The sequence below is a fragment of the Eptesicus fuscus genome, chromosome 12 (genome assembly GCF_027574615.1).
Source record: "Eptesicus fuscus isolate TK198812 chromosome 12, DD_ASM_mEF_20220401, whole genome shotgun sequence".
Lineage (NCBI taxonomy): Eukaryota > Metazoa > Chordata > Mammalia > Chiroptera > Vespertilionidae > Eptesicus > Eptesicus fuscus.
In genome coordinates, this window is record NC_072484.1 from 33,876,025 (window position 1) to 33,890,106 (window position 14,082).

The 14,082-nt window shown below is 40.3% G+C and overlaps 1 protein-coding gene and 1 pseudogene across 4 annotated transcripts in view; one reads left to right on the forward strand and one right to left on the reverse strand.

Annotated features, from left to right (window-relative positions):
* The window catches only part of CBFA2T2 (CBFA2/RUNX1 partner transcriptional co-repressor 2), a 153,002-nt gene that overhangs the window by 33,472 nt on the left and 105,448 nt on the right, over positions 1–14,082 (forward strand). The window lies entirely within an intron of this gene.
* Positions 1–14,082, reverse strand: part of LOC103304912 (histone-binding protein RBBP4-like) — a 31,124-nt pseudogene that overhangs the window by 13,619 nt on the left and 3,423 nt on the right.

The window sequence follows — 14,082 nt, forward strand, 5'->3', positions numbered from 1 at the left end:
GGCTATTATTTTAACTTCTTTGACATTGTCGTATTGGGAATTAAAGGCATATTTTAGCATCCAATCCTTAAAAATGATGTTGATTTTACTCTGGGCAAAAAAATTGAAAATGCTGACTTGGGCTTGCCTGATGTGTAGCTAGCATTGTTCTAGCAAGTTTCATGAAATGGATGTACACGAAGCAGGTGTTTTACTTAAACTGCAGCTGTACCATCTGTGGGAGCAGGTGGACAGATTCTTTGTCCTCAGGAAAACACAGCCGATGAGACTTAAGAGAGCTAATTGATTAGTTTTTGCCAGCTAAGCACAACTTTTGCTTGTGCACAGTTGTTGACACTGGTGAGGACAATAGCAAAGTGAACAAAAAAAGGTGTAAGTTTGGCTGCGTGTGTGTGTGTGTGTGTGTGTGTGTGTGTGTGTGTATGTGTATGTGTGTGTTTTAAATATATTTTATTGATTTTTTTACAGAGAGGAAGGGAGAGGGATAGAGAGTTAGAAACATCAATGAGAGAGAAACATCTATCAGCTGCCTCCTGCACACCCCCTATTGGGGATGTGCCCGCAACCAAGGTACATGCCCTTGACCGGAATTGAACCTGGGATCCTTCAGTCCACAGGCCGATGCTCTATTCACTGAGCCAAACCAATTAGGGCTGCTGAGAAAGATAATTTAAGGGTTTTTTAAGTTTAGTTTTTATTTTTGTTTTTAGTTACTTTAGGATATTTCTAGCTCATTATATTAACTTTTGAGAGTTCCTTTAAGGATAGTTAAATATGTATAGTAATATGTGTATATAGTTTATGGCAGGCTCTTCTCTCTGGAGAGCTGGGAAGTAAGCAAAAGGGACTTTTCATTAGGCAAAACAGGGAGTAAAATAAAGGTCCTTGATCACATGCACTGAATAATAGAAGGAAAATATAGACTGTAAGTTATAGATTCTTGGAAGGAGAGATTAGAGTGCATTCATGACCTTCATTTCTATTTCACAGATGAGAAAACTAAGACCTAGAGAAAATACTTCCTCCTATACCAGGGCTTGGTTCCTTGGAGAATTGGGTTAAAATTCAAAATAACTTTAATTCTGAAAAATTGGATCAAATCCAGTGATATTTTAAAAAGAAATAGCAAAGTGAGTAAGCTAATTTAATATAGTGAACAACCAGCTATGTACATAATTTCAGCTCATCTGGGACTACGCACTAAAAATGAGCCTGCCGTAACCAGTTTGGCTCAGTGGATAGAGCATTGGCCTGTGTATTCAAGGGTCCCAGGTTCGATTCCGGTCAAGGGCATGTACCTTGGTTGCGAGCACATCCTCAGTAGGGTGTGTGCAGGAGGCAGCTGATTGATGTTTCTCTCCCATCGATGTTTCTAACTCTCTCTCCCTCTCCCTTCCTCTAGTAAAAAATCGGTAAAATATATTTAAAAATAAAAATAAAAATGAGCCTGTGTTACAGTGTTGTTTCAGAAACAGTCATTATACTACTGGGCTGAATGAAGGAGCCGAGAGTTTGCTCGATCATACTTAAGGTTTAATTTCATGTTTATGTACCTCAGTTTAGGAGATATATGGGGACAGCATTTGAGACGGTTCAAAGAAGATCCCAAAATATAATTAAGAAAAAGAAACTTCAATTGAGAAGTTTAAGAAGCTGGTGAAGAGAAAGCCTAGAGGATTGATAAGCCTTTAAGGATTATTTTGCAGAAATTAGCTAGATGTAAACTTAGTCCCTTTAGAACTAGTCAGGCAGGGGTAGGCACCATCAATTTTACCTTAGCCATAAGGAAAGTAGATACACATTGTGTATTCTAAGGAACAGCTACATCTGTGTCACTAGGAGCTTGTTTAAAATGCAGGCTCTAAGACCCTGTGAGGCCTTGGGTCCCAGGGTCATCATGAGAGTCAGGGTGCCAGGGGCCCTCATGAGATGTCAACCAGCTTCTTCTGGCCATGTTCCTGTCCCTTTCCACCCCAGTAAGTTTGGCATTGCTCCCACACCTACACCCAGCAATTTCAGAAGCTCTTCCAACTGCCCCTTCCTCCTGGGGAAAAAAAAAAGCAAGCTCTGGCCCAGATCTGCTGAATTTGCATTTTAATAAGACTTCCCCCCCCGCCCCCCTCCCCCCGTGATCCATATGTACATTAAAATTTGAGTTGCCCTGGCCGGTTTGGCTCAATGGATAGAGCGTCGGCCTGTGGACTGAAGAGTCCTAGGTTCGATTCTGATCAAGGGCATGTATCTCGGTTGCAGGCTCCTCCCCGGGCCTGGGCCCATGCAGGAGGCAATCAGTCGATGTGTTTCTCTCTGTCTTTCCCTCTCTCTTCCACCCTCTAAAAATCAATGTAAAAAATATCCTCAGATGAGTATTAAAAAAACACACAGAGCTGTTTGGAGTTAAACCATAGTCTTTGTAATGAATTAAGATGATTAATTCTCATTTTCCAAGAGCATTTTAAAAAAAATGGGGATTCTTACTTGGATGAGAGAAATAAGAAGCCCTTGACTGGGAATTGAACCTCCTACTCTTCAGTGTATAGAACAATGTTCCAACCCACTGAGCCACACCAACCAGGGCTTCTTTAAAATTCTTAACCCATTATTGCTCAAAGTCTCCTAAAAACCAATGTAATAGATTCATTTTAGAGTTCAAGGCCAGGATGAGCTGGTATTGGTGTCCTTGCTTGGAAAAAGAAAAACTGTGTTTATAACCCATAGTTTTCACAGTGGTCCCTACTCTGCCTTCCCTGATTAGAATCTCTTGTGCTTCATATTTAATTATTGTATTTTTACTCAGACTAATATTATTTCCCTTTATCATCTCACTCTACTACTTTATCCTTCAAGAAAGGTGTAAATATTCAAAAAATTAAAAACTTGTCGTGCCATGAGTCATGTGGGCTAAATTCTTAGGTAGGAAAGAAGGATGTGAAACCTAGGTAGACTAGGTGACCTTTAGATGACTCTTTGAAGTTTCTTCTTTTGTTCCCCTTTTCATATTATTGTGACTTTTGGATCCTTGAAAAGGGTGTTGGAATCCAGAATTTGAGAGTTTGAACAGAAAAGTATTCCCTCACTCCTGTTGCTTAAGGAACCATCTATATGACTATGGCTTTGGAATACTAAGGGTTTTCAGACTGGGTTTTTGAGTGATGGGAAACATTTCCCTTCTTTGTTCTCATTTTCTTCTGGAACTTGCCTAGATGGGCAAGCTACCAACTTGAAATGTTCTTATTTTCAAATAATGTCAAAAGAATCTTGTTGCAAATTTGTTTTTAAGCATTTTTTTCCTTATTTAAATGTTTAATTATATACCTTTCATTTTATTTCTTATCCGGGATTAATTTAATTTTAAAAACAAATAGAAACTATCAGTCACTCTTCTCAATTTAACTGGACAGTCTGTCTACTTGTGATATAATATACATCTTTACAACTTGGTGGTCCCAAGTTTTTTTTAAAAAGACATTTCACAGAAAGGAAAGAAATAATATGAAGAAATACACTAGTAAGCAAAAATATATGGGGAGGAAAGAGGAACATATAGCTTTGACACAACTCAAGAAACTGGTCTACATAGGAAAATGTGCATCCTGGAAAGTCAGGTGTGAAGATTTTAGAGAAAGAATTTATATTACTTGAATTTCCACTAGCAACATCCTGCAGTACTTATACTTCATGGCTCAGATACCTACCTCACTTGGCTCTATTTCTTCCTTACTGCTAGTCTTTACTTAAAGTAGTCTGAAAAACTTTGAGGATATAGCAAAAGAAGAAATATAAGATAACCACACATAATATTCCCCTTTTGGTGGCTACTTTAGATCTTTGTTACTAGAACAGTTTTTTAAAAAATATATCTTTATTGATTTCAGAGAGGAAGGAAGAGAGAAAGAGAGATAGAAACATCAATGAGAGAGAATCATTGAGTGACTGCCTCCTGCATGCCCCACACTGGGGATTGAGCCTGCAACCTGAGCATGTGCCCTTGACCAGAATCAAACCTGGGACCCTTCAGTCCACAGGCCAACGCTCTATCCATTGAGCCAAACCAGCTAGGGCACTAGGACATTCTTGAAGAAAATTTAAATATAAGTCTGTGGCTTTGCTGAATCAAGTTCCCCAGTTAATATTTAGAACCCTCAATTTGGGCTAATAGCATTATTGATGGTACCTATTATAGAGGGATAACTGAACAAAGTCTGGGTCTTAAAACTAGTGTTAAATCACTATCAGGGTTGAGAGGGGAAAATAGGAGAGTCTAAAATCACAAGAAGTGCAGATGTAGCTAAGACCCCTGACCTTCTGGATACACACTTCCTTCAGAGCCTTAAAAAAAAAAAAAAAAAATATATATATATATATATATATATATATATATATATATATATTTCAGAGAGGAAGGGAGAGAGAGAGATAGAAGTATCAATGAGGGATCAAGCCCTCAACCCGGGCATGTGTCCTGACCAAGAATCAAACTGTGACCTCCTGGTTTGTAGGTCACTGCTCAACCCCTGAGCCACACCAGTGGGGTCCTTCAGAATCTTCATCATTATAAAAGTTCTCTGCCATTTGATACTCTAGCATGATATTTTCTTCTGACACAGAACAGATCACCCCAAGGTTCATTGCGATTCTGGGAGAAAAAAGATATCTTGGCAGTGTGACTACCATGAATAAACAACTCTAGTGGCCAGTCTTCTGCATCTTCCAGGGATTGTTTCTCTCTAATTTTACTTAAATTTCAGACATTCAGTCTGCGATCAGTACCACTAGAAGCCAAAATAGTCTCATTTTGAGATGACCACTGAACCTGGAATATTTTATCCTTATGTTATGCAAAGGCAAGCAATTAAGTTTCACATTTCTCAGATCCCACAAGACAATAATCTTATCAGTCGATCCTGTGGCAAGAATGAATTCACTGTAAGGCAGTTCACTTCAGCTGTCTCTGGCTTGGTTTGGAGGTATTGTTTGAACGAGTATCCCAGATCATATGTTTCTGATAATCAGCAACTGACTCAAGACTCATGGAGCAGATGCCAGGAAACATCTACTGCTGTATGCCCTGTAAAGATGGTCTTCACATCCACAACTTTTCCTTCTCTTAGAACAGCACTGATATCCCACAGGCAGATGGTATAGTCATCTGAAGCATTAAATGCCCACTGAGATTTGGGGGTCCAAGAAAGCCATCGCCTTCCTTCCGATGTCCACTGAGATGCAAGTCTGGGTTGCACTCTCCAGGAGGATCTGGTTTAAAAGGCTGTTTTTTATTGTTGTTGTTAATCTTCACCTGAGGATATTTTCCATTGATTTTCTTTTAGAGAGAGTGGAAGAGATACAGAAATATTGATGTGAGAGAGACAAATCAATTGGTTGCCTCCTGCATGCGCCCTGACCAGGGTCAGGGATCAAGCCTGCAACCGAGGTACATGCCTTTGACTGGAATAGAACCTGGGACCCTTCAGTCCGCAGGCGGACGACACTCTATCCACTGAGCCAAACTGGCTAAGGCTAGAAGGTTGTTTTGTATAGTCAAAATCAAGAACAGCATTGGATGGAGTTTTTGTTGCAATAATGCAAGAGTTCTGTGGCATATAACAGGCCCTGTTTACTTAGTTTCTTTTTTTTTTTTTTTTTTCACTAATAGCCAAAACTTCCAAATTCTCCTTTCTCACTGTCATAGTGTGAAGCATCAAACTGAGCATTGTAGTTAGGGAGCTGCACACTGGCTATCACAAGGTGGGGTTTTGTTTGTTTTTTAAATTATTATTTTTTTACTAGAGGCCTGGTGCATGAAAATTCATGCACTAGAGGTGGGTACCTCAGCTCGGCCTGCCCCCTCTCACAGTCCAGGAGCCCTCAGGGGTGGGAGGTGACCCGGTGATCAGGGAAAGGCGACACCCCATCACACCTCTGCTGCTGCCACTGCCAGCAGCGCAAGCCTCGGCCAGCCCTGGTTACCTGAGCCTCGGGCAGCCCTGGGCGGCTGGGCAGCCGACATCCAAGGCTTGCCTGTGCCTTGGGCCAGCCCTGGGTGGCTGGGCAGCTGACATCCAAGGCTTGCCTACGCCTTGGGCTGGCTCTGGGTGGCTGGGCAGCCGACATCAGAGGCTTGCCTGCACCTTGGGCTGGCCCTGGGTGGCTGGGGAGCTGAGGGGACTAGGGGACTCGGGAGGCAGGCGCGCAGAGAGGCCTGCCTGCCTGGGGGCAGGCCCGGTCTTGCTGTGCGCCTGCCGCCCCGGTGGGGCTGAGGGGACTGGGTGCCGCCATCTTGTGGCAGTAGGTGCCGCCATCTTTGAGGGCGTGACAGTCATTTAGCATATTCCCTCCTTATTGGCTGTGGGTGCTGCCATCTTTGAGGGCGGGGCAGTCAGTTAGCATATTCCCTCTTTATTGGCTGTGGGCGCCTCCATCTTTGGGACGGTGTGAGGGTCACTTAGCATATTCCCTCTTTATTAAATAGGATTGATTTCAGAGAGGAAGGGAGAGGGAGAGAGAGACAGAAGCACCAATGATGAGAGAGAATCATTGATCAGCTGCCTCCTGCATGGCCCCTACTGGGGATTGAGCCTGCAACCCGGGGCATGTGCCCTGACCAAGAATCGAACAATGACCTCCTGGTTCATAGGTCGACGATGAACCACTGAGTCACACCGGCTGGGCTATCACAAGGTGGTTTTGTTCTTCCAATGTGCTTGCCCCCACGGCAAGTTGATGAATGCTGAAATCTTTCCCTTCTGGTCTGGTTACATCTGGAAGCCATGGTGCAGTTAAGCTGGGCCACTTCAGAGCATGTGGGTCATCACCAAATGATAAAGAAAAGAGGTGTTCTTTTTCCATATTTTGCACTCTGTTGATCACACATTCTCTACTCTGTTGATCACACATTCTCTACTGGCTGCTTCCTTGTTGACCATAGTGAACTGGCAAGCCAGGGGGATCCTGGGGCCTACCGTTGTGGGAGGGGCCTCTTTGCACACTTTAAAAACATCTTATCAATAGGAGAGAAGTGTGCGCTTAAAGGAAGGTTAACTTTATGCTTGCTGTGTTAGAAATGAACTGATTAGGTTACACCCAGGTAATGATTTCATGATATATATATATATATATATATATATATATATATATATATATATATATGGTATTTGAAAGGAAAGTCATATATATGACTGCTGTGCATAAGTCAGAAAATAATGTGGATAATTTTTTTTTAAACATACCTCACTTTTTCAAAGTGTATATTTATTTAATGGAGTTTTAGTAAATATACAAGGTTGTGCAACTGTGAACACTATACCACAGGCATCCTCAAACTACGGCCCGCGGGCCACATGCGGGTGTTTTTGCCATTTTGTTTTTTTACTTCAAAATAAGATATGTGCAGTGTGCATAGGAATTTGTTCATAGTTTTTTTTAAACTATAGTCTGGCCCTCCAATGGTCTGAGGGACAGTGAACTGGCCCCCTGTTTAAAAAGTTTGAGGACCCCTGCTATCCCAGAATATTTCATCATCCCCATTCTAAACCCCATACCCACTAATAATTACTCCACATCTTTTCCTTTCCCAGCTCCTAATCTACTTTCTGTTTCTGGATTTGGACATTTCATATCAAGTGTTAGAAATATTATTTGCTTGAATTGCATTATATTTAAATGCTTCTGAATTAATTGTCAATATTTAAAATGGGGGGGATACAATATGTCTTTTGGGATTGACTTCTGTCACTTAGCATAATGTTTTTGAGGTTGACCCATGTTGTTGCATGTATCAGTACCTTATTCTTTTTTATGGCTGATAATATCCTTTGTATGATACACAATTGATCCTTATTAAAAAAAAAAAATTGTATTTACAGCCCTAACCGGTTTGGCTCAGCGGATAGAGCATCGGCCTGCGGACTGAAGGGTCCCAGGTTTGATTCCAGTCAAGGGCATGTACCTTGGTTGCGGGCACATCCCCAGTAGGAGGTGTGCAGGAGGCAGCTGATCGATGTTCCTCTCTGATCAATGTTTCTAACTATCTCTCTTCCTTCCTCTCTGTAAAAAAATCAATAAAATATATTTTAAAAAATTGTATTTGCAAATTTGCCTACTTGCTAAAATTTATTTGTAAACCCAAAATCAATGTGCAGTGGTCATACGTGAACATAAACAGTGCAGTGAAAATTTTCAGTCACCCAACACTCACATTCCCAGCTAAAGTTGAACAAGGTGTTTCTCTGCCTTCTTGCTTCAGCTCTCAAGTCCTTTTTGTTTTTATTTTTTATTTATTTTTTATTTATTTTTGACTTTTTTTATTGAGGTATTATATGTGTACATATCTTACCATTACCCCCCCCCACCCCACACCCATACATGCCCTCACCCCCCAGAGTTTTGCGTCCATTGTTTATGCTTATATGCATGCATACAAGTCCTTCGTTTGATTTCTTATCTCCCCCACCTCTCCCTAACTTTCCCCCTGTAATTTGAAAGTCTGTTTGCTGCTTTACTGTCTCTGTTTCTATCTTTTTGTTCATCAGTTTATAATGTTCTTTACTATCCATAAATGGTGAGATCATGTGGTATTTTTCTTTCATTGACTGGCTTATTTCACTTAGCATAATGTTCTCCAGTTCCATCCGGTTGCTGCAAATGATGAGAATTCCTTCTTTTTTATGGCAGCATAGTATTCCATTGTGTAGATGTACCACAGTTTTCTGATCCAGTCATCTGCTGATGGGCACCTAGGCTGTTTCCAAATCTTAGCTATTGTAAATTGTGCTGCTATGAACATAGTGGTGCATATATCCTTTCTGATTGGTGTTTCTAGTTTCTTTGGACATATTCCCAGGAGTGGGATTACTGGGTCAAATGGGAGTTCCATTTTCAGTTTTTTGAGGAAACTCCATACTGTTCTCCACAGTGGCTGCACCAGTCTGCATTCCCACCAGCAGTGCACGAAGGTTCCTTTTTCTCCTCATCCTCGCCAACACTTGTCGTTTGTTGATTTGTTGATGATAGCCATTCTGACAGGTGTGAGATGGTACCTCATTGTTGTTTTGATTTGCATCTCTCGGATAATAAGTGACTTTGAACATGTTTTCATGTGTCTCTTGGCCTTCCTTCTGTCTTCTTTTGAAAATATTCTGTTTAGGTCTGTTGCCCATTTTTTTATTGGATCATTTATCTTCCTTTTATTAAGTTGCATAAGCTGCCTGTAGATGTTGGAGTTAAACCTTTATCAGTGATAGCATTTGCAAATATGTTCTCCCATGCAGTGGGCTTTCTTGTTGTTTTGTTGATTGTTTCTTTTGCTGTAAAAAAGCTTTTTATTTTGATGTAGTCCCATTTGTTAATTTTCTCTTTAGCTTCCATTGCCCTAGGGGCACTGTCAGTGAAGAAGTTCTTTCGGCATATGTCTGAGATTTTGTTGCCTGTGGATTCCTCTAGTATTTTTATGGTTTCCCGTCTTATGTTTAAGTCCTGTATCCATTTTGAGTTTATTTTTGTGTATGGTGTAAGTTGGTGATCTAGTTTCATTTTTTTGCATGTATCTGTCCAATTTTCCCAACACCATTTATTGAAGAGACTGTCTTGACTCCATTGTATGTTCATGCCTCCTTTGTCAAATATTAATTGAGCATAGTGGTTTGGGTCGATATCTGGATTCTCTATTCTGTTCCATTGATCAATATGTCTGTTCTTGTGCCAGTACCAGGCTGTTTTGAGAACAGTGGCTTTGTAATACAGTTTGAAATCTGGTATTGAGATCCCACCTACTTTATTCTTCTTTCTCAGGATTGCTGTGGCTATTCGGGGTCTTTTTTTATTCCAGATGAATTTTTGGAGAGTTCTTTCTAGGTCTGTGAAATATGCTGTTGGTATTTTGATGGGGAGTGCATTGAATCTGTAGATTGCTTTGGGTAGTATGGACATTTTAATGATGTTGATTCTACCAATCCATGAACATGGTATGTTCTTCCATCTGTTTACGTCTTCCTCTATCTCTTTTTTCAGTGTCCTGTAGTTTTCTGCGTATAGATCTTTTACCTCCTTAGTTAAGTTTATTCCTAGGTATCTTAATTTTTTTGGTGCGATGGTAAATGGGATTGCTTTTTTAGTTTCTCTTTCTGTAAGTTCATTATTGGTGTATAGAAATGCCATAGATTTCTTGGCGTTAATTTTGTATCCCGCTACATTGCCGAATTCATTTATTAAGTCCATTAGTTTTTTTATGGAATCTTTTGGGTTTTTTATGTACAATATCATGTCATCTGCAAATAAGGACAGCTTCACTTCTTCTTTTCCAATTTGGATGCCTCTTATTTCTTCTTCTTGCCTAATTGCAATAGCTAATACTTCCAGTACTATGTCAAACAGGAGTGGTGAGAGTGGGCATCCCTGTCTTGTTCCTGTTCTTAGGGGAAATGGTTTTAGATTTTGCCCATTGAGTATGATGTTTGCTGTGGGTTTATCATATATAGCTTTTATTATGTTGAGGTATGATCCTTCTATTCCCACTCCTTTTTGTTTTTAATCCTCACCTGAGGACACGCTTTCATTGATTTGGGAGAGAGGGAGAGAGAGATAGGGAAACATCCATCAGTTGCCTCCCGTACACACCCCAACTGGAAATCAGACCCACAACATTTTGGTGTACAGGACAATGCTCCAACCAACTGAGCCACCTGGCCAGGGCTCAAGTTCTTTTCATGGTCTATTTAGTGCCACGTTTTTCACATTTTTGTGCTTTTTGTTGGTTATTTTGCTGTTTGGAATGGCCCTTAAGTATGGTGCTGAAGCACCGTCTAATGTTCCTAAGCACAAGAAAGCTGTGATGTGCCTTAAGGAGAAAATATGTGTGTTAAATAAGCTTTGTTCAGACATGGATTACAATGCTATTGGCCATGAGTTCATTGTTAATAAGCCAACAATATATATTAAACCAGAGGCCTGATGCATGAAATTTGTGCAAGGGGCTCAGCTGCGGCGGTGGCGGCTGTCTTTGCCTCCGCTGCGGCTTTGTCTGGAAGGTCGTCTGGTCTAATTAGCATATTACACTTTTATTATTATAGACTAGAGGCCCGATGCATGAAATTCGTGCAAGGGGATCGGCCCTCGCAGCCACGGCAGCTTGCCTTGGCTTTGTCCGGAAGGTTGTCCGACTGTCCGGTCTAATTAGCATATTATGCTTTTATTATTATAGAAAGGTGTCTTTAAACAGAAACACATAAAACAAGGCAATGTATTGATCCATTGACGAAAATGTGGTGACTAGAGGCTCAAAGGAACCTACCACTATATTTCCCCTAGGAGCAATGATTCAGTATTTGCTAATTCAGTGTTTGTGGCTACTTTATGGAACATAACTACCGTGAATAATAAGATTCTGCTACACCACATTTTACTTAAACATTTATCAATTGATAGTATTTGACTTGTTTAAACTTTCTGGCTATACTGCTATAAACATTTCTGTACAAGTTTTTATATGGACATATGTTTTCAGTTCTCTTGGGGATATAACTGGGAATGGACTTGCTGAGTTTTATGGTAATTCTGCTAGATTACTTTGGAAGAGTGGCTGACCACTTTACATTCCCAGCAGCAGTATATGAGGGTTCCAGTTCTCCACATCCTCCCCAGTATTTGTTATTATCTGTCTTTTTTTAAAAAAAAAAAAAAAGTTTTTATTGATATTTAGAGAGGAAGGGAGAGGGATAGAAAGACAGGAACATAAATGAGAGAGGAACATCATCGATCTGCTGTCTCCTGCACGCCCCCCACTGGGTATATTGAGCCCGCAGTCTGGACATGTGTCCTGACCAGGAATTGAACCATTGACCTCCTGGTTGCTGGGTCAATGTTCAACTGCTGAGTCACACCAGCCAGGCTAATAACTGTCTTTTTTATTATAATCATCTAGTGGGTGGGAAGTGTTATCACATTGGGGTTTTGATTTTCATTTCCCCAGTGACTGATAATGCTGAGCATCTTTTCCCGTGCTTATTTGCATATCTTCTTTGGAGAAATTTCTGTTCTTTGCCCAGAATATAGCTTTTTAACGGAACCAAAACATCTGTTTGAATAAATTTATTTTATGGCAAAACTATAAATTTTAAGTTGTCAAAAACCCAAATTCAGAATTATAAATTAGCTTATTATCATAAGATGCTGATATATTATTGAGGGTACTCTTACCTCTTTTCACTAAGGCCAAATAAAAAATTTAAATGGATTGTAATAAAAGAAGTACATGTTTGAAGCTATATTTCCATGTGGGGAAGTCTGTGCTCTGAACACTACTTGGAGAGAAATTTATCCCAGTCTGCTTTTTTCGTGGTTGGAGTCCTTGAAAGTTCTAGTTCCACATCTTACTTACCTGGTTTGAATTGCAATATTTAGGATAAAAGTTGGGCCATGAAGCCACATACTCAAGTGAGTGCAGGTAAGCATTTGAATGATGGTCTAAGCCAGTGATGGGCAACCTTTGGAGCTTGGTGTGTCAAACTTCACCAAAAAATTGAGCATAACTCGGGTAGTGTGTCACTTTGAGGAAAAAACATTATTTCGCAAATGTTTCATCCTCAGGAGCAGCAAATGTTTCATCCTCGGCATGCGGCCGCCTCAGCGGCCGCGTGTCATCAGAAATGGCTACGCGTGTCAGTGCTGACACGCGTGTCATAGGTTCGCCATCACTGGTAAGCAGATCTCTATACCTATCATTATCTAAGTGTGTGATCATTCTAGTATTTCCTAATTTTATTTTATTTACTTATTTATTTCAAAATATATTTTATTGATATTTTTAGAGAGAGTGGAAGGGAGAAGGAATAGAGACATAGAATCCTCCATGATGAGAGAGGAACATCATCCGTCTGCTGCTTCCTGCACGCCCCCGAAAGGGGGTCAAGCCCGCAACCTGGGCATATGCCCTGACCGGGAATCGAACCAGCGGCCTCTTGTTTCCTGGTTTGATGCTCAATAGCTGAGCTACACTGGCCTGGCTCTAGTGTTTCCTTATTTTATAGGATCATTTGACAGTAAGCTGCTTTTGTTAAAACCCTCAGCTACTTTACCAGTTTTGTGGGACCATATTGAGCTAGCTCTCTTTATGTATAATCGATAAGGTTTACTAAATCCAGGAAACTTATTAAAAGTATTGGTCTCCTTGATCTCCTAGATACAATTATTATACACCATTTAATTTATATATGTTTTATAATAAGTATTTGGTTCTGGTTATTTAAATTTTATACCACTGAGTTCTGTATGTTGTGATTTGTCAAAATTTCAAAAACCAAAGAAAAAATATATTTAGCATATATTTCCTGAAAGGCAGAGAACTACGAATTCTGCATAAGTTTTCCAGATATTAAGCAACTTGATACCTTGTCAGAGGTGTATGGCCTGTGCACTCAAGTAACTGAGTGAGACGGGTTAAGATGAGGACATATGAGTGGAATAAAGGAGATGATTAGTAAAGGTTGCATGTGGAAAATGTCATCTGAACCAGGCCTTGAAGGATAGCTTTCAAAGTGATCTAAAGAAGAGCAGATCACCACTCAAATCTAGACATTTTTTATTGGCGTGATTTGTTTGGTTGGCTGTTTTCCCCTTTTCTCTGAGTCAGAGGATCCCAGATGAGGCCTTTGTTATCAAACTTTTACTCAAATGTCAGTTATTTCTGTTCCCTATTCTTGTGTGTGGTGGAATCAGGCATATGACTTTACAACTTTTTGCCAGAGTTGTGTGTATAACCTTCCTTAACATGTCCACTCTTTTGAGCAAGAATCAAGGCTATCTGACCAAGAACCATCATAATCAGTCTGTTCCATCCAATACCAAGTCCTGGGGCTAATGGTGCCACCAGTTGGCTTGTTTGAGAAAATTTGAACCTTTTCCTTTCCCCACTGGGAGTTTGTACTGCCTGTGGCCCATTATTTTCACGTTATGACATTTCTTTCATATTCATGTTTTGTTTTTTGTTAATAACCTTCTATTCCTCTTTCAATTTTAGTTTCGTTACTGCAGGAGATCTTCCCATCCCTCTCTCTCCTTTACTTTGTTCTCTTTGTGAGTTAAGAAAAAGAA